Below are 21745 nucleotides of genomic sequence, written 5' to 3'. Positions count from 1 at the left end.
TTTATTTATAGAGACAGGGGTCTCACTATATTGGCCAGGCTGGTCTCAAATTTCTGGCCTCAAGTGATCCTCCTTCCTTGGCCTCCCAAAATGCTGGGATTATAGGCAGGCGTAAGCCACTGTGCCCAGTGCAATATTTTTTTCATAATTATTTATGGCACACCTCTCAGCTGTGATCAGTATAAAATTTTTGAATGAAACAAAACTTATGCAGACATTCTCCCAAGTTCACTCCTAGTGTCTTGTCAATAAACGTAATTTTATGGTTTTATTATCATAGCTTTTATAAAAGTTTTATACTGTCTTTCTCTTAATATCATCTGATAAGCATTGTGCTTTGTTGCTATAGTCTTCAAATTTGCTGTTTCCATATAACTTAATATTTCATGAAGTTGATATGCCCTTGCACTAACAGCAGCAGTTAAACAGGGTACAACTGCTAACAGACTAACAGAACCTAAAATTACAGTGCTAACAAATGTATACCTTATTTCAGGAATAGGGTATAATATAGAAACAGCATTAGAGGAAGAATATGCGTTAGAGCCCATGTGTGTTTCACAGCAAGGGGTCCAGAGAAGTCAGTGTGTTCCCTCTGTAAGGGCCGTGTTCCCTCTGTAAGGGCTGTGGCTGGATGTACTTCCTGAGATCAGGAACCACTCATGTGTGCATTGACCACCTCACAACCAGGGAGCCCTGGTAAAAAACCAAGTCTCAGCTGAGATTTTATTAAATATTTTTTATATTCTGTTGTTCACATAAGCATATTCCTGCCATGTAACCTGCTTCAAGAGCAAAGACTTCTTGGGGGTCTCAACGAGACCAGGTGCAAATCATCATTATCACTGTTATCAAAAAACAATGCTGATAAACTGATACAAACTGCCATGAAACAACTTGGACCTGAGGTTATGAAGCCACAGACTATTTTAATCTTTCTGTTTCCCTCTGTAATATGCTTGACCAACAGTCAGTGCCAAACAGGCACTTTAGCAAAACAGTTTAGGTTAATCCTAGACCTGCTGGAATTAACTCTCACAACATAATCCTAATTTGGTTAAGAATTACTCACTGGTCTGATGGTTGAATATTTTTATTCAAAACAATGCTGGAAAAAAATCATTTTGGTATTATATTTTTCATTTTTAAATTTATTTTTATAGAACTATAGATCTTAAAATGTGTTGACAAACATTCCGAAGTATCCTACTATTACTGAAAAGGGGTCCTGAACCCAGACCCCAATTGAGGGTTCTTAGAAATCATGCAAGAAAGAATTCAGGGCGAGTCTAAACAGTAAAGGAAAAGCAAACTTACTAAGAGAGTAAAGAAATAAAAGAATGTCTACTCCATAGACAGAGCTGCCCCGAGGGCTGCTGGCTGGCTATTTTTATGGTTATTTCTTGATTATAAATATGGGGTGGATTATTCATGTGCTTTCTGGGAAGGGGACAGGAATTTACCAGAACTGAGGGTTCCTCTTTTTTTTAGTCTATATAGGGTAATTTCCAGATGTTGCCATGGCATTAGTAAACTGTCATGGCGCTGATGGAAGTGTCTTTTATCATGCTAATACATTATAATTAGCATATAATGAGGAGTGAGGACGACCAGAGGTCACTTTCATTGCCATCTTGGTTATGGCGGGTTTTGGCTGGCTTCTTTACTGTATCCTGTTTTATCACTGGGATCTCTGTGACCTGTATCTTGTGCCAACTTCCTATCTCATCCTGTGATTTAAGAATGCCTAACCTCAGCCAGGCGCGGTGGCTCACGCCTGTAATCCCAACACTTTGAGAGGCCGGGGCCGGCGGATCGCGAGGTCAGGAGATCAAGACCATCCTGGCTAACACAGTGAAATCTCGTCTCTACTAAAAATACAAAAAATTAGCCGGGCGTGGTGGCGAGCTCCTGGCAGGAGAATGGCGTGAACCAGGGAGGCGGAGCTTGCAGTGAGTCGAGATCGCACCACTGCACTCCAGCCTGGGCGACAAAGCGAGACTAAAAAGAATGCCTAACCTCATGAGAATGCAGCCCAGCAGGTCTCATTCTCATTTTACCCAACCCTTAGTCAAGATGGAGTTGCTCTGGTTCAAATACCTCTGACGCTACCAAATTTTTCTGCCTTCATTATGTAAGAGTAGCAATTTTACCACATCCTCGTTAGCATTGAGTCTAGTATTGATGGGGGACAGAGGTTCTGATGAAATTTTCCCCAATATTCTTTGTTTGAGATATAATTTGCATATAATATATGCAAAGATTTTTAAATATACAATTGGGTAAGTTTTGACAAATGTTTGTGTCCATATTGCCACCACCCCAGTGAAGATACAGAACAGGGCCAGGCGCAGTGACTTACGCCTGTAATCCCAACACTTTGGGAGGCGGAGGTGGGCAGATTGCTTGAGCTCAGGAGTTCAAGGCCAGGCCAGGCAAGATGGTGAAACCCTGTCTCTACCAAAAATACAAAAATTAGCCAGGCATGGTGGTGCACATCTGTGGTCCCAGCTACTTGGGAGGCTGAGGCAGGAGGACCACTTGAGCCCAGGGGGCAGATATTGCAGTGAGCCAAGATCATGCCACTGCACCCCAGCCTGAATGACACAGTAAGACTCCATCTCCAAAAAAAAAGATACAGAATATTTCCACTGTCCCTTAAAGTCCTCTATGACCTGTTTGCAGTTGATCTGCACCTACTGCTTTTCCCACCTCCCTCCAAGTTGCCACTGTTCTGATTTCTGCCTGTCCTGGAATTTCTTCTAAATGGAATTACATTACATGTAATTGTAACCATAATAGGTTTGTTGCCCAATGCACACAGCAAGTCAATATACCAAGCCATTGGGTTGCAGCAGAGAAAGAGGTTTAATCGTAGAGTCATCAAATGAAGAGATGGGAGGAAACCTCAAACCCGTCTCCTTGAGGAACTTAGGGTCAGGGTTTTTAAGGGTTTTGGATTGGGCCAAAATGTGAAGATGGTTAACAGGTCAAAAAGTCCAGGGTGAAGTCATGGGACAGGGAGATGAAGAAGCTATATTCTCATACTGAAGCTGTTCCTCTCTGGGGGTCTTCAAACTGGTTGCTAGAATCTGTTTCTGAAAAACATCTTAAGCAATTCCGTTTGTTTGTTTGTTTGTTTTTTGAGACAGGATCTCACTCTCTTGCCCAGATTCTGGACCGCAGTGGCCTCATCTTGGCTCATCGCAACCTCCACCTCTTAGGCTCAAGCGATTCTCCTGCCTCAACCTCCCGAGTAGCTGGGATTACAGGCGCATGCCATTACTGCCTGGCTAATTTTTATATTTTTAATAGAGATGGGGTTTCACCATGTTGGCTAGGCTGGTCTTGAGCTCCTGATCTCAAATGATCCACCTGCCTCAGCTTCCTATAATCCCTGCTGGGATTCTAATGTTAGAGGTCCTGTCTATAGGAACAATGGGGATGCAAATGATCAGTATCTAATGCTGTGTGACTTTTAGCAACAAGGAAGTGGACCAAAGTGAAGCCCGATTAATGCTTTATCATAATTATATTGCTGTCCAGAACCCAGCATGTACTTCCTGTCAACCTTGTTGGGGCAGCTTCATACTCTTTTGTGTCTGACTTCTTTGTTCAACATATTCTATTATTTTTAAGTGCACTTATAGACAGAAATTACTCATTTGTCATTTTATTTTGAATTTCTTTTTTGTTGTTGTTGTTGTTTGTTTGTTTTTGAGATGGAGACTCGCTCTGTCATCCAGGCTGGAGTGCAGTGGCACGATCTCGGCTCACTGCAACCTCCGCCTCCTGGGTTCAAGCGATTCTCCTGCCTCAGCCTCCCAAGTAGCTGGGACTACAGGCATGTGCCACCACGCCCAGCTAATTTTTGTATTTTTAGTAAAGACAGGGTTTCGCCATGTTGGCCAGGCTGGTCTCAAACTACTGACCTCAGATGATCCACTCGCCTTGGCCTCCCAAAGTGCTGGGATTACAGGCCTGAGCCACCACACCCGACCTATTTTGAATTTCTTTGATGGCTAGTGAGGCTGAATGTTTTTCCACATTATTTGTACACAGCCTTTTAGGGTGGTGGATTCTGACCCCACTGCACATGCCTGGGCTCCAACATAGATGAATAAAATGAAAACCTTTGGGCATGACTTCCGTCCAGACTGGAACCCCAGATGGCTGTGCTCTTGCTGAGACATGTTGGTCATCATTGCCTCCGAGCCCACTTTAGCCCACAGCTCTGTATCAGAAATGCTGTTCCTTTGGGAACCATGGCCAAAGAAGAGATGCAGCGGTTCTGGAATAAGAATATAGGTTCAAACCGTCCTATATCTCCCCACATCACTATCTACAGCTGGTCTCTTCCCATGGCGATGTCCATCTGCCACAATGGCGCTGGTATTGCTTTGAGTGCAGGGGTCTCTCTTTTTGGCATGTCGGCCCTGTTACTCCCTGGGAACTTTGAGTCTTATTTGGAACTCGTGAAGTCCCTGTATCTGGGGCTAGCACTGATCCACACAGCTAAGTTTGCACTCGTCTCCCCTCTCACGTATCATACCTGGAATGGGATCCAACACTTGATGTGGGACCTAGGAAAAGGCCTGAAGATTCCCCAGCTATACCAGTCTGGAGTGGTTGTCCTGGTTCTTACTGTGTTGTCCTCTATGGGGCTGGCAGCCATGTGAAGAACAGAGGTTCCCAGCATCATCTTCCTACACCTTATTACATTCATCCATCTTTCTGTTTTTCATTCTTATCTCCAGCCTGGGAAAAGTTTTCCTTATTTGTTCAGATCCTTTTGTACTTTCAGATCCCCTTGGAGCAGTAGAGTATCTTGTAGACCGTAATAGTGGAAAAGGGTCTAGTTTTCCCCTTGTTTCTAAAGATGCGGTGGCTGCAAAAACTCCCCTTTTTTGCCCACAGCTTGCCAACTCTCGGCCTAGAAGCAGTTATTCTGTCTCCATATTGGGCTTTGATTTGTGCTGAGGGTCAGCTTTTGGCTCCTTCTTCCTGAGACAGTGGAAACAATGCCAGCTCTGTGGCTTCTGCCCTGGGGACTGGGGGTGAGGCTTTGGGTGCCACTGCCTGTGGGTTGCTGGCTTAAAAGACAATTCTGTTCATTGGTGAGAACCCAGGCCATTAACACCTACACAGTGTTATTGAAAGAAGAGAGGTGGGGGTGGAGGGGAATTAGTCTGTCCCAGTTAGAGGGAGATAAAGAGGGCTAGTTAGTTCTTGGAGCAACTTTTTTTGACACAAGAAGAAGATCCAGAAAATTATTGAACATATTAATGGTTATTTCTTTTTCTTGGATTTCCAGAAAAGTCTCTTAATTTTGTGCTTTCTCATCAAAGTCATGTACCCTTTTTTTCTGAAACTGAATTAAAATACTCATTTAAAAATAAAAAAAAAAAAAACCTTTGGGCATAGGGTCTGTGGATCAACACTTTTCTAAAAGCATCCTTGTGTGATTCTAATGTGCATCCAAGGTTGAAAACTATATTTAGGAAAGAAAATGGAAAGAATTATTGAAACTCTACATTTATTTTTGTTTTCATTTCCCTGATCCCAGTCCCGACTTTCACAGACAATGGTTATTTTTTACATTTTCTCTACCACTTTTCCAGAGAAACAATTCCCTTGCTTTTTTCAAATCAAAGTATAGACAACCTGGTTTTATTTAAACACAAGCTAAAAGTTGTTCCTAAATTTTAAAATGTAAATATTGTGCCACCTCATAAAATTAATAGTTAACAAAGCCAAAAACAAGCATAGAAAATCTACATATTCTTCAGGCAAGGTAGGCAACAGAACTTCAGACTGAACCAATAGTTGTGACAAATTGCCAGCAATGACAAGGGAAGCTGTAAGTTCTCACCAGCTGTACTGCATCAACATGCTTTCCAAACCGTGTGTAACACTACAGAGTACCCTTAATATCAAATAATAGGAGAATAATTAGGTGAAGTATAATATAGTCACTTAATAGGACATAATACAGCTGTAAAGGATGATGGCTGTGAATATTAGATAACAATGTGGGAAAATGCTTATAATGTAGTAAGTGAAAAGAGCATACAATAAACATTTTGATGTAGACAATGTTTAAACAAAAGATACTTATAAAAGGAATTAGAAGGAAATGCAATATCATAGTACTGGTCATCTTGGGAGTTGGGGATTTTCCCAAACTTTCTGTAATTAATTATTTTAAATAACAAATTGGCCTGGCATGGTGGCTCACGCCTGTAATCCCAGCACTTTCAGAGGCCAAGACAGAAGGATCACTTGAACCTAGGAGTTCGAGACCAGCCTAGGGAACAGAGTGAGATCTCGTTTCTACCAAAAAAAATTTAAGGAATAAATTTATTTTTTTAATAACCCAAATGGCAGAATAAGAGAGTAGCTGTGTGGCATGAGAAGTTAGAGACTTGGGTTTTAATATTCCGGTACAGGATAGGTGAAAGAAATTCCAGAAGTGTAACACCCAACGGGGTTCTACTTGCCCACTGCCTAGACAGAGCTGATGATAATCAAGACAGGGGAATTGCAAGACAGAAAGAGATTAATTCATGCAGAGTCAGCTGTATGGGAGACCAGAGTTTTATTACTCAAATCAATCTCCCCGAAAATTTGATGATTGGGTTTTTAAGGATAATTTGGTCGGTCGGGGGTTAGAAAGCAGGGAGTGTTGACTGATCAGGTCAAAGATTAAATCACAGAAAGTTGAAGCTGTCCTCTTGCACTGAGTCAGTTCCTGGGTGGGAGCCACAAGACCACATGATCCAGTTTATCCATCTAGGTGGCATCAGCTGGTGCACCTCAACACAGGGTCTGCAAAATATCTCGAGCACTGATCTCAGGTTTACAACAGTGACTCCTAAACCATAATTTCTAATCTTGAGGCTAATTTGTTAGTCCTGCAAAGGCAGTGTAGTCCCCAGGCAAGAAGGGGGTTTGTTTTGGGAAAGGGCTGTTACCAAGTTTGTTTTGAAGTTAAACTATAAACTAAGTTTCTCCCAAAGTTAGTTGGGCCTACACTAGGAATGAACAAGAACAGCTTGGAGGTTAGAAGCAAGATGGAGTTAGTTAGGTCAGATCTCTTTCACTATCATAATTTCTTCAGTTATAATTTTTGCAGAAACAGTTTCAGAAGTACATGTTGTATTATAAATGATGTCAAAACATCAGAGCAACTGTGAACAGCTGGGAAACCCAGAGGATGGCAGGTACACTGCTGGATCTTACATCTCTGAAGCTATAGACTGGAGGATGTTGAAAACCAGTGATATCTTTTTTTTGTTTTGTTTTGTTTTGTTTTTTGTTTTTTTTGTTTTTTGAGAAGGAGTTTTGCTCTTGTTGCCCAGGCTAGAGTGCAATGGTGCCATCTCAGCTCACCACAACCTCCACCTCCCAAGTTCAAGCGATTCTTCTGCCTCAGCCTCCCAAGTAGCTGGAATTACAGGCATGCAGCACCACGCCCAGCTAATTTTGTATTTTTAGTAGAGACAGGATTTCTCCATGTTGGTCAGGCTGGTCTAGAACTCCCGACCTCAGGTGATCCACCTGCTTCGGCCTCCCAAAGTGCTGGGATTACAAGCGTGAGCCATCGTGCCTGGCCGAAAATCAGTGATATCTTTTACCAAACGTTCCCAGTAAAAAGGAGAATGAGAACAGTTATGAAGTGTACCTTTTTGTAAAGAATACCTCCTTGTAAAGAATCTAAGTCACAGCTGTGGTAATTATGAACACAGTCTGCAAAAGTATGTGCCTCATATTATGTAGCAGGTGCTGATGGTGGCTCAATGGATCAAAAGCCTAGGCTCCCTCTATCTTGTTATTGCTTCAACATCTGTAACATGTTGCCCTTATCCACATAGTTGAAAGTAATTCGCTACCATACCCACATTTCAGCCAGTAAGAAAGAAAGAGGGGAAGGCAAGGGCATTCCATTTTCCTTTAAGGCACACTACTTCCATTCACATTCTGTTGGCCAGAATTTACTTACATGGCCTCATCTAACTGCAATAACTCATCCTATGCTGAGTAATATTCTGTTGGCCAGAACTCACTTACATGGCCTCATATAAATGAAAGGAAAGCCAGAAAATGTAGTTCCTATGCTGAGTAAACCAGTGCCCAGCAAAAAATAATTGGGGTATATAATGTAGAAGAAGGAGAAATTGGATTGGGTACAACCCCAGCAGTCAGTCACTCCCGCATACACTGACAAGCAAGCTATATCTAGCTTTGTATACATGCCTCTGGCCTACAGGAAGCCAAACTGCTCAGTTTGGTATCTGACTAAATTAATCTCTTTCGGGAAAAACATGCAAAATGATTCTTTTATGTACACTTAGCAAATAGGAGAAAGAGGAGGACTATTTTGGAAAATGGAGGAGTCTTGCAAAACGACATTTAAGAGTAAGACATAACTTTGCAGGGTCCAAGGGAAAACTTCTCCTTTACCCTCTGAAGGTTCACTGAAAAATCAACCAACAAAAGGCAGATAAATAGGAGAAACAGTATGCAAATCTATTAATGTGCATGGGGGAGAACCACAGAAAGATTACCCCAGTCTCCAATGAGGTATAGAAGCTTATACACCATCTTGAGATTACAGAAAGAATGGGGGCTTAGATCATGGCAAAACAGTTATGGGAAGGGGAGAAGAGGAGGCCTCCCTAGCAAAGGTGGTCTTGTTATATAGATGAAACCTCCCAGGTATTATAGCAACCCTCAGAGAGAATAGATGGTCAATATTGCTTTCACACCTTTAAAGGTTTCAGACTCTCAGTTAATCTTTCCTAGATCTGACAAGGGAAGGAAGGCCCTCAGAGAAAGCCTGTCTGAACATATTCTCTATAGATGCAAATCCCCGCCCCCCCATCCGCCTGCTCCCACAAAAGACAACTTTTCAACTATTCTTGTATTTCCAGTCATTCTGAATAGGTATCTTGAAATATGTGAAGGAAATATACTTTGGAGTGAAATATTTTAGTTTCCTTCAACTTATAAGGATATAGGATTCCCTTGGAGTAGTTCTTCCATACCAGTTTAAATAATTAGCATTGTTCTTCCAATCCCATCTGGTTGTACAAAACGAAGTGTATCTCATCAGGAGAAATCAGGGATATCTGTTTGCCTACCTTTGTTAGTATTATAGCAGTAGGGTATGATGGAAAGATCATAGGCTCTGGGGTCAGATTCTTCTCTTTAGAATAACTTCTTTTAAATAACTTCTCGGGAGCTAAATGATAAAAACCTATGAACACAAAGAGGGAAACAAGAGATACTGAGGTCTGCTTGAGGAGTAGGGGAAGAGAGAAAGGAGTAGAAAAGAACTATTGTGTACTGGGCTCAATACCTGGGTGATGAAATAGTATGTGCAATAAACCTCTGTGACACGTTTTTACCTGTGTAATCAACCTTCACATGTACCCCCAAACCTAAAATAAAATAAAATAAAAAAGTTTTTATAAAACTAGAAAACACCAGTAACCTTGAACTACAATATTTGAGGAAGAGCTGCCTGCAGGGAAGTTCAAACAAGAGTGTGGGGAAATACCTACAGACCTCTGTGGCTCAAGATCTCAAATAAATCAGGCAGAGCACAGTTATTCAAAGTATGTGGGACAATATGGGGGGCCAAAAAAAAAAAAAAAAGTAACTTGTCTGTCAGGAATCTCCAAGACTCCCCTTAGGTTTGATGACTCCCTAGAATGAAGTCCAAAACTCAGAAAAACAGCTATGGTTATGGTTTATTACAGTGAAAGGATACAGATTAAAATCAGCTAAGGAAAAAGGCACACAGCTCACAGATCTCAAGGAAAGACTTACTTATGTTATCCATCTATTACAAAGGATATTACAAATGATACAGATGAACGGCCAGGTGGAAGAGATGAACAGAGCGTCCCTTCCCATGAAGGTGCTTGGAGCTTCTATGCCCTCTCTGGGTGCACCACCCTCCAGGAACCTGTGTTCAGCTATTTGGAAGTCCCCCAAACCCAGTCCTTTCAGGCTTTTTTGAAAGCTTCATGAGGTGGTCATTGTCAACCTAAAGGGAAGAAGTTGAGGCAAAATTAATATAAGTAGAGAGTTTATTTGATCCAGGCTTAGGGATTGCAACCCAGGAGCATAGATTCAAGTTGCCCTGAATATACAATCTGATTAGCAGAAGTTACAAGTGGATTTTTAAACAAAAATTGTATTTTTAATTTGTATAGGTACATAGTAGGTATGGATATTTATGCAGTACATGAGATGTTTTGATACAGGCATGCAATGAGTAATAATCACATCATGGAGAATGGGTACTCATCCCCTCAAGCATTTGCATTACAAAGAATATGATTATATTCTTTCGGTTTTTCTTCCTTTTTCTTTTCTTTTTTCTTTCTTTTTTTTTTTTTTTTTTTTTTTTTCAGGGTCTTGCTTTGTTGCCCAGGCTGGGAGTGCAGTGGCACAATCTCAGCTCACTGCAGCCTTGACCTCCCGGGCTGAAGTGATCCTTCCACTTCAGCCTCCACAGTAGCTGGGACTACAGGCATGTGCCACCACACCTGGCTAATTGTGTTTATTTTATTTTATTTTTATTTTATTTTATTTTACTTTATTTTTTGAGACGGAATCTCGCTGTGTTGCCCAGGCTGGAGTGCAGTGGTGTGATCTGTGCTCACTTCAAGCTCCACCTCCCGGGTTCATGCCATTCTTCTGCCTCAGCCTCTGGAGTAGCTGGGACTACAGGCACCTGCCACCACGCCCGGCTAATTTTTTGTATTTTTAATAGAGACGGGATTTCACTGTGTTAGCCAGGATGGTCTCTATCTCCTGACCTTGTGATCTGCCCGCCCTGGACTCCCAAAGTTCTGGGATTACAGGCTTGAGCCACCGCGCCCAGTCTAATTTTGTTTATTTTTGTAGAGTCAAGGTCTTACTATGTTGCCCAGGCTGGTCTCAAACCTGTGTGCTCAAGCGATTCTCCTGCCTCACCCTCCTAAAGTGCTGGGATTCAGGCATGAGCTGCTGCAACTGGTCTGTTTCTTTAGTTATTTTTAAATGTACAATTAAAAAAAAAAGTACAATTATTGTTGACTATAGTCTTATTCATTCTTTATTTTTTATAGTTAAAGAACTATTTTTTTATAGTTATACCCATTAACCATCCCCACCTCCCCCGCATTCCCCCACTACTCTTCCCAGCCTCTGATAACCATCCTTGTACTCTCTATCTCCATGAGTGGAATTGTTTTGATTTTTAGATCCCACAAATAAATGAGAACGTGTGATGTTTGTCTTTTTGTGCATGGCTTATTTCACTTAGCATAATGACCTCCAGTTCCATCCATGTTGTTGCAAATTACAGGATCTCATTCTTTTTTATGGCTGAATAGTATTCCATTGTGTATAAGTACCATATTTTCTTTATCTGTTGGTGGACATTTAGGTTGCTTCCAAATGTTGGCTATTGTGAACAGTGCTGCAACAAACATGGGAGTGCAGATATCTCTTCGAAATACTGATTTCCTGTCTTTTGGGTATATAGTCCTCAGCAGGATTGCTCAAATGTATGATAGCTCAATTTTTAGGTTTTATTGTTTTTTGTTTTTGGAACAGTCTTGCACCATCTTGGTTCACTGCAACCTCTGCCTCCCAGGCTCAAGCAATTCTTCTGCTTCAGCTTCCTGAGTAGCTGGGATTACAAGCTTACTTATGCACCACCACACCTGGCTTTTTTTTTTTTTCTTTGTATTTTTAGTAGAGATGGGATTTCGCCATGCTGGCCAGGCTGGTCTTGAATTCCTGAAGTGATCCGCCCGCCTTGGCCTACCAAAGTGCTAGGGTTACAGGCATGAGCCACAACACCCAGCCTCAATTTTTAGTTCTTTGAGGGACCTCCAAGATGTTCTCCATAGTGGTTGTACTAATTTACATTCCCATTAACGGTGTACGAGGGTTCCCTTTTCTCCACATCCTTGTCAGCATTTGTCATTGCCTGTCTTTTGGATAAACGCCATTTTAACTGGGGTGAGATGACCTCTAATTGTAGTTTTGATTTGCATTTCTCTGATAATCAATGATGTTGAGCACCTTTTCATATGCCTGTTTGCCATTTGTATGTTTTCTTTTCAGAAATGTCTATTCAAATATTTTGACCATTTTAAAATCAGATGATTGGATTTTTTTCCTACAGAGTTGTCTGAGTTCCTTATATATTCTGGTTATTAATCCCTCATCAGATGAGTATTTTGCAAATATTTTCCCCATTCTAAGGGTTGTCACTTCACTTTGTTGATTGTTTCCTTTGCGGTGCAGAAGCTTTTTTTAACTTGATGTGATTCCATTTGTCCATTTTTGCTTTGGCTGCCTGCACTTGTGGGGTGTTACTCAAGAAATTTTCGCACAGACCAATATTCTGCAGAATTTCCCCAGTGTTTTCTTATAGTACTCGCATACTTTGAGGTCTTAGATTTAAGTCCTTAATCCATTTTGATTTGATTTTTGTATGTAGTGAGAGACAGGGGTCTAGTTTTATTCTTCTACATATGGATATCCAGTTTTCCCAGCACCATTTATTGAAGAGACTATCTTTTCCCTGGTGGATGTTCTTGGCACTTTTGTCAAAAATGAGTTCACTGTATGTGTGTGGATTTGTTTCTGGGTTCTCTATTCTGTTCCATTGGTCTATGTGTCTATTTTTATGCCAGTACCATACCATTTTGATTATCATAGCTCTGTGTATAATTTGAAGCCATGTAACATAATTTCTCCAGTTTTGTTCTTTATGTTTAGGATATCTTTGGCTATTCTGGGTCCTTTGTGGTTTCATATAAATTTTAGGATAGTTTTTTCTGTTTCTGTGAAGAATGTCGTTGGTATTTTGGTAGGGATTGCATTGAATCTGTAGATTGCTTTTGGTAATATGGACATTTTAACAATATCGATTCTTCCAATCCAAGAATATGGAATATCTTTCTATTCTTTGGTGTCCTTCAATTTCTTTCATTAATGTTTTACAGTTTTCAGTATAGAGATCTTTCACTTTTTTGGTTAAGCTAATTCGTAGGTATTTAATTTTATGTCTGGCTATTGTAAATGGAACCACTTTTTAATTTCTTTTTCAGAATGTTCCCTGTTGGCATATAAAAATGCTACTGATTTTTATATGTTGATTTTGTATTCTGCAACTTTACTGAATTTATTTATGAGTTCTAGTACTTCTTTAGTGGAGTCTTTAGGTTTTTCCAAATATAAAATTATATCATCTGCAAACAAGAATAATTTGACTTCTTCTTTTGCAATTTGGATGTCCTTTCTTCTTTGTCTGATTGCTTGAGCTAGGACTTTCAGTACTATGTTGAATAACGATGGTGAAAGTGCACGTCCTTCTTGTGTTCCAGATATTCGAGGAAAGTCTTTAATTTTTCCCAAATTCAGTATGATACAAGCTGTAGATCTGTCATATTTGGCTTTTATTATTCTGAGGTATGTTTCTTCTGTCCCCAGTTTCTTGAGAGTTTTTATCATGAAGGGATGTTGAATTTTATCAAATGCTTTTCCAGCATCAATTGAAATCATCATATGGTTTTTGTCCTGTTGATATGATGTATCACATCATTTGTCCTTCTGTTGATATAATGTATCACGTTGACTGATTTGTGTATGTTGAACCATCCTTGCTTCCCAGGGATAACTCCCACATGGTGATCTTTTTAATGTATCGTTGAATTCCGTTTGCTAGGTTTTTCATTTGTTTGTTTTGAGACAGGGTCTCACCCTGTCACCCAGACTGGAGTGCAGTGGTGTGATCTTGGCTCACTGCAAACTCCACCTCCCAGGCCCAAGCGATCCTCTCACCTCAGCTTCCTGAGTAGCTGAGACCACAGGCATACACCATGATGCCCAACTTTTTGTAGAGATGGAGTCTTGCTATGTTATCCAAGCTGGTCTCAAACTCTTGAGGTCAAGCTATCCTCCTACCTCAGCCTTCCAAAGTGTTGGGATTACAGATAAGCCCACCACATACAGCTGGTTTGCTACTATTTTGTTAAGGATTTTTGTATCAATATTCGTCAGTGATACTGGCCGGCAGTTTTCTTTTTTGTATGTGTCTTTGTCTGGTTTTGGTATTAGGATAATACTGGCCTTGTAGAATGAGTTTGGAAATATTTCTTTCTCCTCTATTTTTCAAAATAGTTTGAGTAGGATTGGTATTATTTCTTTAAATGTTTGGTAGGATCAGCAGTGAAGCCACTGGGTTCTGGCCTTTTCTTTACTGGGGGACTTTTTTTTATGGCTTTGATCTCATTATTTGTTATTGGTCTGTTCAGGTTTTAGATTTCTTCATGGTTCAATCTTTGTTATGTTGTATGTGTTTAGGAGTTTGTTCATTTCTTCTAGGTTTTCCAATTTACTGAATTTAGTTGCTCATAATAGCCACTAATGATCCTTTGAATTTCTGTAGTATTAGCTGTAATATCTCATTTTTTGTCCCGGATTTTATTTATTTGGATCTTCTCTTTTTCTTAGCCTGCTAAAGGTTTGTTGGTTTTGTTTAACTTTAAAAAAAAAAAAAAAAAACTTTTTGTTTCATTGATCTTTTGTATTGTTTTCTTCATTTCAATTACATTTATTTCTGCTCTGATCTTTATGATTTCTTTTCTTCTACTAATTTGGGATTTCATTTGCTCTTGTTTCTCTAATTCTTTAAGGTGCATCATTAAATTGCTTATTCGCAGTTTTTTTTTTAGGTAGGCACTTACAGCTATAAACTTACTGCTTTTGCTGTATCTTATAGGTTTTGGTATGTTGTGTTTCCATTATCATTCGATTCAAGAAATTTTTCAATTTCCTTCTTAGTTTTTTCATTGAGCCACTGGTCATTCAGGAGCATATTGTTTAATTTCCATGTATTTGTATAGTTTCCAAAATTCCTCTTGTTATTTATTTCTAGTTTTATTCTATTGTGGTCAGAAAAGATGCTTGATATTATTTCAGTTTTTTTAATGTTTTAATACTTGTTTCATGACCTGATAGTTTATCTTTGAGAATGATACATATACTGAGGAGAAGAAGGTGTATTCTACAGCCATTGGATGACATGTTCTGTAAATATCTATTAGGTCTATTTGGTCTATAATGCAGATTATATCCAATATTTCTTTGTTGACTTTCTGTCTGGAAAATCTGTCCAATGCTGAAAGTGAGGTGTTGAAGTCTCCCCCTATTATTGTATTGAGATCTGTCTCTCTCATTAGCTCTAATAATACTCACTTTATATATCTGGATGCTCCAGTGTTGGGTGTATATATGTATTTACAATTGTTATATCCTCTTGCTAAATTGACCCCTTTATTATTATGTAATGACCTTTTTGTCTCTTCTTACAGTTTTTGTTTTGAAATCTATTTTGTCTGATATAAGTATAGCTACTTCTGCTCTTTTTTGGTTTCCATTGGCATGGAATATCTTTTTCCATCCCTTTGTTTCCAGTCTATTTGTATCTTTATAGATAAAATGTCCTTCTTGTAGAAAATGGATCATTGGGTCTTGTTTTTTAATCTATTCAGCCAGTGTATGTCTTTTGATTGGAAGGTTTAGTCTATTTACGTTCAATGTTATGATTGATAAGTAAGGACTTAATACTCCTGGTGTTTTCTTATTTGTTTTCTGGTTTTCTGTAGCCTTCTCTTCCTTCTTCCTTTCCTTCCTGTCTTTCTTTTAGTGAAGGTGATTTTCTCTGTGATATGATTTATTTCTTACTTTTTATTTTTTGTATACATGTTGTATTTTTTTTGGTTTGAGGTTACTATGAGGCTTGCAAATACTATCTGATATGATTTCGCTGTGTCCGCAGCCAAATGTCAACTTGAACTTTATCCCCCAGAATTCCCACATGTTGTGTGAGAGACCCAAGGGGAGGTAATTGAATCATGGGGGCCAGTCTTTACCGTGCTATTCTTGTGACAGTGAATAAGGCTCATGAGATCTGATGTGTTTATCAGGGGTTGCCACTTTTGCTTCTTCCCCATTTTCTCTTGCCACTGCCATGTAAGAAGTCCCTTTCACTCCCGTCATTATTCTGAGGCCTCCCCAGCCATGTGGAACTGTAATTCCAACTAAACCTCTTTTTGTTCCCAGTTTTGGGTATGTCTTTATCAGCAGTGTGAAAATGAACTAATACAGTAAATTGGTACCAGTAGAGTGGGGCATTGCTGAAAAGATACCCAAAAATGTGGAAGCGACTTTGGAAGTGGGTAACAGGCAGAGGTTGGAAAAATTTGGATGACTCAGAAGAAGACAGGAAAATGTGGGAAAGTTTGGAACCTCCTACAGACTTGTTGAATGGCTTTGACAAAAAATGCTGATAGTGATATGAACAATAAGGTCCAGGGTGAGATGGTCTCATATGGAGATGAGAAACTTGTTGGGAACTGGAGCAAAAGTGATCCTTGTTATGTTTTGGCAAAGAGACTAGCACCATTTTGCCCCTGCCCTAGAGATTTGTGGAACTTTGAACTTGAGAGAGATGATTTCAGGTATCTTGTGGAAGAAACTTCTAAGCAGCAAAGCATTCAAAAGGTGACTTAGGTGCTGTTAAAAGCATTTCATTTTTAAAGGAAAACGGAGCATAAAAATTCAGAAAATTTGCAGCCTAATGATGCAATAGAAAAGAAAAACCTGGGAGGCTGAGGCAGGAGAATCGCTGGAACCCGGGAGATGGAGGTTGCAGTGAGCTGAGATTGCACCACTGCACTCCAGTCTGGCGACAGAGCAAGACTCCATCTCAAAAAAAAAAAAGAAAAACCCATTTTTGAGGAGAAATTTAAGCTGGCTGCAGAAATGTGCATAAGTAGCAAGAAGCCTAATGTTAATCCCCAAGATCATGGGGAAAATGTCTCCAGGCCACGTCAGAGACCTTCAGAGCAGACCCTTCCATCACAGGCCCAGAGGCCCAGGAGGAAAAAGTGGTTTCATGGGCTGGTCCCAGGGTCCCCATACTATGTGCAGCCTAGGGACTTTGTACCCTGTGTCCCAGCCACTCCAGCTGTGGCTGAAAGGGGCCAACATAGTACTCGGGCTGTAGCTTCAGAAGGCAGAAGCTTCAAGCCTTGACAGCTTCCATGTGGTGTTGAGCCTGTGGGTGCACAGAAGTCAAGAATTCAGGTTTGGGAACCTCCACCTAGATTTCAGAAAATGTATGGAAATGCCTGTATGCTTAGGCAAAAGTTTGCTGCAGGGGTAGGAACCTCTGCTAGGGTAGTGTGGAAGGGAAATATGGGGTTGGAGCCCCCACACAGAGTCGCTATTGGGGTACTGCCTAGTGGGGCTGTGAGAAGAGGGCCACAATCCTCCAGAACCCGGAATTGTTGATCCACTGGCAGTTTGCACCATATGCCTGGAAAAGCCGCAGACACTCAATGCCAGCCCATAAAAGCAGCCAGGAGAGAGGCTATACCCTGCAAAGTCACAGGGATGGAACTGCCCAAGACCATGGAAACCCACTTTTGCATCAGTTTGACCTGGATGTGAGACCTGGAGTCACAGGTGATCATTTTGGAGCTTTAAAATTGACTGCCTCACTGGATTTCAGACTTGCATGGGCCCTGTAACCCCTTCGTTTTAGCCAATTTCTCCCATTTGGAATGCTGTATTTACCCAATACCTGTACCCCCATTGTATCTAGCGAGTAATAAGCTTGCTTTTGATTTTACAGGCTCACAGGCGGAAGGGACTTGCCTTGTTTCCTATGACACTTTAGACTGTGGACTTTTGGATTAATGCTGAAATGAGTGAAGACTTTTAGGGACTGTTGGCAAGGCATGATTGGTTTTGAAATGTCAGGACATGAGATTTGGAGGGGCCAGGGTGGAATGATATGGTTTGGCTGTGTCCCCACCCAAATCTCATCTTGAATTTTATCCCAAAATTCCCACGTGTTGTGGGAGGGACCTGGAGGAGGTAATTGAATCGTGGGGGCCGGTATTTCCCATACTATTCTTGTGATAGTGACTAAGTCTCATGAGATCTAATGGGTTTATCAGAGGTTGCCATTTTTGCTTCTTCCCCATTTTCTCTTGCCACTGCCATGTAAGAAATGCTTTTCACTTCCCGCCATGATTCTGAGGCCTCCCCAGCTGTGTGGAACTGTAAGTCCAATTAAACCTCTTTTGGTTCCCAGTTTTGGGTATGTATTCATCAGCAGCTTGAAAGCGAACTAATACACTATCTTATAGCTCATTATTTTAACGTGATTACAACTTAACATGGTTTGTATAAACAAAGAAGGAAAAAGAAAACTAATACTCTATACCTTAACTTCATCCCTCCACTTCTAAACTTTTAGTTGTTTCTATTTATATCTTATTGTACTATGTCTTGAAAATTGTTGTAGTCATTATTTTTTATTGCTTTATTGGTTAGTCTTTCTGCTTAAGAGTAGTTTACACACCACAGTTACAATGTTATATTTTGTGGTTTTCTATTTACTATTACCAGTGAGTCTTATACCTTCAGATGATTTCTTATTAGTCATTAACGTGCTTTGCTTTCTGACTGAAGCACTCCCTTTAGCATTTCTTGTAGGACAGAGCCAGTGTTGATGAAATCCCTCAGCTTTTGTTTGTCTGGGAAAGTATTTATTTCCCCTTCATGCCCCTTCATGCTTGAAGGATATTTTCACTGGATATACTATTCTAGGGTAAAAGTTTTTTCCTTCAGCACTTTAAATATGTCATGCCACTCTCTCATGGCCTGTAAGGCTTCCACTGAAAAGTCTGCTGCCAGACATACTGGAGCTCTATTGTATGTAATTTGTTTCTTTTCTCTTGCTGCTTTTAGGATCCTTTATTTTTGACCTTTGGGAGTTTGATTACTAAATGCCTTGAGGTAATCTTTGGGTTAAATCTTCTTGTTGTTCTATAACCTTCTTGTACTTGGATATTGATATCTTTCTCTAGGTTTGGGAAGTTCTGTTATTATCCCCTTGAATAAACTTCCTACTCCTATTTCTTTTTCTTTTTCTTTTTTTTTTTTTTTTTTTTTTGAGATGAAGTCTCACTCTGTCACCCAGGCTGGAGTGCAGTGGCATGATCTTGGCTCACTGCAACCTCTGCCTCTCAGGTTCAAGAGATTCTTCTGCCTCAGCCTCCCAAGTAGCTGGGACTACAGGCATGTGCCACCACACCCAGCTAATTTTTGTATTTTTAGTAAAGATGGGGTTTTGCCATATTGGCCAGGCTGGTCTTGAACTCCTGACCTTGTGATCCACCAGCCTCAGCCTCCCAAAGTGCTGGGATTACGGGCGTGAGTCACTGCACAGGCCCCTATGTCTTTTTCTATCCCCTCTTTAAGGCCAATAACTCTTAGATACGCCCCCCCACTGTTTTTTTTTTTTTTTTTTTTTTTTTTTTTTTTTGAGATGAAATCTGGCTCTGTTGCCCAGGCTGAAGTGCAGTGCTGCAATCTCAGCTCACTGCAAACTTTAGCTCCTGGGTTCAAGCGATTCTCCTGCCTCAGCCTCCCAAGTAGCTGGGATTACAGGCATGTACCACCACACTCAGCTAATTTTTGTATTTTTAGTAGAGATGGGGTTTAACCATCTTGGCCAGGCTGGTCCTGAATGCCTGACCTCAGGTGATCTGCCCACCTTGGCCTCCGAAACTGTTGGGATTACAGGCGTGAGCCACCGTGCCTGGCTAGATTTGCCCTTTTGAGGCTATTTTCCAAATCCTGTAGGTGTGCTTCATTCTTTTTTATTCCTTTTGTCTTTTGTCTCCTCTGCCTTTGTATTTACTTTTCTTTTCTTTTTCTTTTCTTTTGTTTTTCCAGATGGAGTCTCTCTCTGTTGCCCAGGTTGGAGTGCAGTGGCATGAACTCAGCTCACTGCAACCTCTGCCTCCCAGGTTCAAGCAATTCTCCTGCCTCAACCTCCTGAGTAGCTGGAATTATAGGTGCATGCCACCACACCTGGCTAATTTTTGTATTTTTAGTAGAGACAGGGTTTTTGCCATGTTGGCCAGGCTGGTCTTGAACTCCTGACCTCAGGTGATCTGCCTGCCTCGGCCTCCCAAAGTACTGGGATTACAGGTGTGAGCCACCGCACCTGGCCCTGTGTATTTTCAAATAGTCTGTCTTCAAGTTTACTAATTCTGCTTGATCAATTCTGCTATTAAATGACTCTAATGCATTCTGCAATATGCCTATTGCATTTTTCAGCTCCAGAATTTCCTCTTCTTTTTAATTATTTCAATCTCTGTTAAATTTATCTGATAAAATTCTGAATTCATTCTCTGTATTATCTTTAATTTCTTTCAGTTTCTTCAAAACAGCTATTTTGAATTTTCTGTCTGAAAGGTCACATATCTGTTTCTCTAGGATAGGTCCCTGGTGCCTTGTTTAGTTCACTTGGTGAGGTCAGGTTTTCCTGGAAGGTCTTGATACTTATAGATGTTCATCTGTGTCTGGGCATTGAAGAGTTAGATACTTATTATAGTCTTTGCAGTCTGGGCTTATTTGTACCCATCCTTCTTGGGAAGACCTTCCAGATATTCAAAAGTACTTGGGTGTTGTCATCTAAGCTCTACCTGCTTTAGGAGATTCCCCAAGCCCAGTAAGTTCTTGCAAATTGGTAGAGGTACTGCCTTAATGATCTTGGAAAAGATCTGGACGAATTCCCTGGATTACTAGGCAGAGACTCTTGTTCTCTTCCCTTACTTTCTCCCAGACAAATGGAGTCTCTATGTTCTGAGCCGCTTGGAAGTGGGGGTGGCATGACACAAGCACCCTTATGGCCACCACCAGGACTGTGTTGGGTCATACCTGAAGCCAGCACAGCACTGGGTCTCTCCCAAGTCCTGCTGTAACCACTCCCTGGCTACCACCTATGACCGCTCAAGTCCCTGGGCTCCACAATCAGCAGATGCAAAGCCAGCAAGGCCTGTGTCCTTCCTTTCAGGGCAGCGAGTTCCCCCATGCCCCAGGCAGGTCCATTGGTGCCATCTGGGAGCCAGGGACTAGAATAAAAAAACCTGAGAAGTCCACCTGGTGTTCTGTTGTATTGTGGCTGAGCTGGTACTCAAACCCAAAAATGCAGTCCTTTCCACTCTTTCTTCCCATTTCCAAAGGTAGAGGAGCCTCATCTCATGGCCACTACAATCACAGGTCCATGGGGAGTACTGCCAGACTACCGCCAATGTTCCCTTAAGGCCCAGTGTCTCTTAAGTCAGCTTGTGGTGAATGCTGCCTGACTTGGTACTCATCCTGCAGCATAGTGGGCTCCCTTCTGGCCCGGCGCATATCCAAAGATGCTGCTTAAGAGCCAAGTCCTGGAGTCATAGACCCAAGAGCCTTCCTGGTGCTCTACCCTACTGTGGCAAAGCTGATACCTATGCTGTCAGACTAAGTCCCCTTTAATTTTCCCTCCACTTTTCTCAAGCAGGAGTTTCACCCTATAGCCACCACAGCTGGGAATGTGCTGTCACCTGAATCCAGCAAGTCTCAGAGTCTCACCCAAGGCCCTTGATATAGTATCTGGGTATTGCTGCTGGTTATTCAGGGCCCAAGGGCTCTTCAATTAGCAGCCGATGAATCTTGCCGGGACTGGGTCCTTCCCTTCAAGGGAGCAGGCTTCCTTATGGCTTAGGGTATGTCTAGAAATGCTGTCCAAGAGCTAGGGCCTGGAAAGGGGGCCTCATTACTCTGACCAGTGCCCTATCCTGCTGTGGTTGAGCTGGGTGTGGTGGCACAT

At 41.1% G+C, this 21745-nt stretch overlaps 1 protein-coding gene, 1 long non-coding RNA gene and 1 pseudogene across 8 annotated transcripts in view; 2 read left to right on the top strand and 1 right to left on the bottom strand.

Annotated features, from left to right (window-relative positions):
• The window catches only part of CCDC30 (coiled-coil domain containing 30), a 190211-nt gene that overhangs the window by 144964 nt on the left and 23502 nt on the right, over positions 1-21745 (top strand). The gene's annotated exons all lie outside the window — the stretch shown is intronic.
• Positions 4155-5328, top strand: LOC103225005 (succinate dehydrogenase cytochrome b560 subunit, mitochondrial pseudogene; annotated as a pseudogene).
• LOC140709255 (uncharacterized) overlaps positions 8881-21745 on the bottom strand; it is a 37097-nt gene continuing 24232 nt past the window's right edge. The window contains exon 3 of the long non-coding RNA XR_012089687.1: positions 8881-10054. This is a non-coding gene — a long non-coding RNA (uncharacterized lncRNA). The remainder of the gene's footprint in view (positions 10055-21745) is intronic.

Source organism: Chlorocebus sabaeus, chromosome 20 (genome assembly GCF_047675955.1).
Source record: "Chlorocebus sabaeus isolate Y175 chromosome 20, mChlSab1.0.hap1, whole genome shotgun sequence".
In the NCBI taxonomy this organism is placed as follows: domain Eukaryota; kingdom Metazoa; phylum Chordata; class Mammalia; order Primates; family Cercopithecidae; genus Chlorocebus; species Chlorocebus sabaeus.
This window is presented reverse-complemented; position numbering and strand designations above follow the sequence as displayed.